Genomic DNA, 2,758 nt, shown 5'->3' with positions numbered 1-2,758 from the left:
AGTGTGCTGGAGGAGAAGCTTCCACTACTGTTGGATGTTCAGGCTCTCGTCCTCATTGCAAACAGAACTAATCCCCTCAGTACTCCACTGTCACCAGTGTCTAAGGATGACCTCTCTTGCCACCTGACATAAATCATTCTTCTATCCAATGTCTTTCTAATCATGCCACCCAGAAAGGAATTTGCTCTGTAATTCCCAAATGTTAACACTGTGTGAGTGAACCAGAGAGAACAGATTTCTGTCTAAACATTATGATATAGCAACAAGAGAACTAAATTGAAAAATGAAAATAATTTTGTTTTGTGTCGTATATACTTGTGACTTTTAGAATTGCATTTTAAATACATTAAAAAGGTAAATGTTTGGACCATAAATTCATGCCACTTTTAAATGATGTTGCAAGAAACATTGCTATTGACCAAAAGTGAGATAACTGATTCTTTGCACAAAGACAGGTTATTTGGTTAAACAGTGAGTGAGTCACCACTGACTTGGTGGACTCTCTGGTAATCTATCACAGTGCCTATGAAAATGCTTACAAAACTACTAGTATATAGGCCATCATGACTTTTGCTTCTAAACTCTGAAGCACAGGTGTTCTGAAAGACTGAAAGGGCTCTGGAGACAGTCAGGTCCAGTTCATTGACAGAAATGCAAGACCCAGGAGTTTCAGGGACTCACGGAGGGTATACAGCTGAGGCCCTAGAACTGGTCAAGTCACCTCAATTGTACCAAACAGCTTCAGCTACAGGCATCTGAGCACAGAGATCAGCAGAGTAGAATGGAGTGCCCTTCCCAACACTAGGAGATTCAGAATACACTTGAAGTATACAGACTTTAATTATTAGCTATTATAGGCCATTATTTTACTGAGTAACTGTTATCTTCCAGGTTCCCCTGAGGCTTCGTTTTCCAAAGTTCTTCTGAGTTTTTAATATCTTTACTGATCTCCATGAATGCTATAGAATAGTCTGGCTTCAGCTACCTATAAAAGAAAAATAAAGTCTGCTCAATATATGATACTATTGTTTTGTTGTTGCTTTGTTTTTGAGACAGGGGTTCTCTTCTCTATGTATCCCTGGCTGTCCTGGACCTTGCTCCGTAGACCAGGCTAGGTTCAAACTCAGAGATCTGCCTCTTTCTGTCTCTCGAGTGCTGGGATTAAATGTGTGCACCACCATTGTCCAACTACAATATATTTGTTTCATGGAACAATATAAAGTATTTATTCACTTGAGAACTAGAGCAGAAAAACACAAATAAGATTCAAATAGTGAATAAGCTACACATTTAGATAGCCTTCAACCCGTTCACGAATGTCAATTATTTGTTCAATCAATGACCTATTATTTATAGGAAACATAAAGGATTAGTTAGTTGTTCCTCATTTCTTCAGGAAGATTTAATACCAGGTTCTCAGTTAGACAAAAGCATGCCCCCCTTAAATGTAAATGGAACTAGGAATGGATTTTTCAGTTTTGGGTAATGATGCTATCACCAAGGCTCAAGGTAGCTGATAAAGAACTTCAGGAAGATAATATTTCCTAGGCTTCCAGGGTTAATGATGGAATCTCAAACAAAAATTAAGTGGTTTGTATGTTGAAACGTTCCTGAAGGTAACAAAGAGAAGATATACAATTATGAAGGTGAATCTCAATATTTGCTTCAAGAGTCAAAAGACTGCATTGCCAGAGAATTCCTTGGACAAACCCTGTTGGTAAAAGTGGCTGCTCATGTATTTCCAGTGAGGTAATGAGTTGTGTTCAGTCACTGATAAGCCAGCTTTCTCAGTCAGCCCTGTGGAGAGGAGCTCTGGTTATAGATATAGGCAGATGATATACACTTGGCCATCCTGAGTTAATTCCTGTGATCACACTGAGTTGCTTACCTATGACAGCCATATCTAGTTGGCAAGTTACAGTCCTCTTCTGATAGCATCTCTAAGGGAAGAGACTGAAGAGTTACCCTCAACATGTTTGCTAAGGTGTGATGCCACCCCAGGTAATTCAGATGTCTTCATATGAACACAAGAAAGCAAACACAGAAAAGCCAAACATGAAATAAAGAAGGACAGTGACATATCCTTCTGGTAATAGTTTAAGCACCTGAGGCCAGGTCACTTCTCACTCAGTTACATAGTCAGTACCTTCCTCTTCTTTGTTTTCTTTTTTTTTTTTATCTTTGAGTGTGGGTTGTATATTGACCATTGCCATTTGAAAGAATTCTGGGTAAAATCTATGCCATTCAACAAGTTCTTATGAGGCTGATTGGTACGTAGACATTAAAGAGGAAAAAGAGAACAAGTTTACAAGCATGCCTGTAAGGGGCTTACAGTCTGTCTTCAAGATACATTATTCCATGCCATTTGCTGACATTAGCCAATATTATAAAGTGAGTGGGTTGGTATGAGGTACCTAGGAATTTAGTAGCATGCATTGTAACAAAGTGTAAGAAACAGTTTACTAAGTTTAGAGTGCATTTTAAGTCTGGTCGTTCAAGCTGATAGATAGCGATGTATAAATCTATCTCTGTTCACTGTTAATTCATTAACCACACTGGACAATGATGGGAGACATGGCAAATACAAAGTCAAATGATATGTCTGTTCTCAAAAACCTTTGGGTTCAGGTCAGGCAAACAGTCCAGCAAGAACTGTGTGGTAATGCCATGCATGTATCTTAAAGGATGACACTTTATAGACAGATGGTTACCTGCAGCCAGTTGTTGGTGTTTGAGACAGACAGCCACTGCATAGAGA

General features: G+C 38.9%; 1 long non-coding RNA gene across 1 annotated transcript; it reads right to left on the bottom strand.

Moving 5' to 3' along the window:
• Positions 1-816: 816 nt before the first annotated feature.
• On the bottom strand, positions 817-2,758 carry LOC114635590. The gene is made up of 3 exons (XR_003713499.1): positions 2,712-2,758; positions 1,889-1,940; positions 817-985 (listed from the first exon to the last, which is right to left on the bottom strand). It is a non-coding gene; the product is annotated as an uncharacterized LOC114635590 (long non-coding RNA).

The sequence above is a fragment of the Grammomys surdaster genome, unplaced genomic scaffold (genome assembly GCF_004785775.1).
Source record: "Grammomys surdaster isolate TR1022 unplaced genomic scaffold, NIH_TR_1.0 113168, whole genome shotgun sequence".
Taxonomy (NCBI): Eukaryota; Metazoa; Chordata; class Mammalia; order Rodentia; family Muridae; genus Grammomys; species Grammomys surdaster.
Note: the sequence above shows the minus strand (reverse complement) of the source record. Positions and strands in the feature narration are given on the sequence as shown.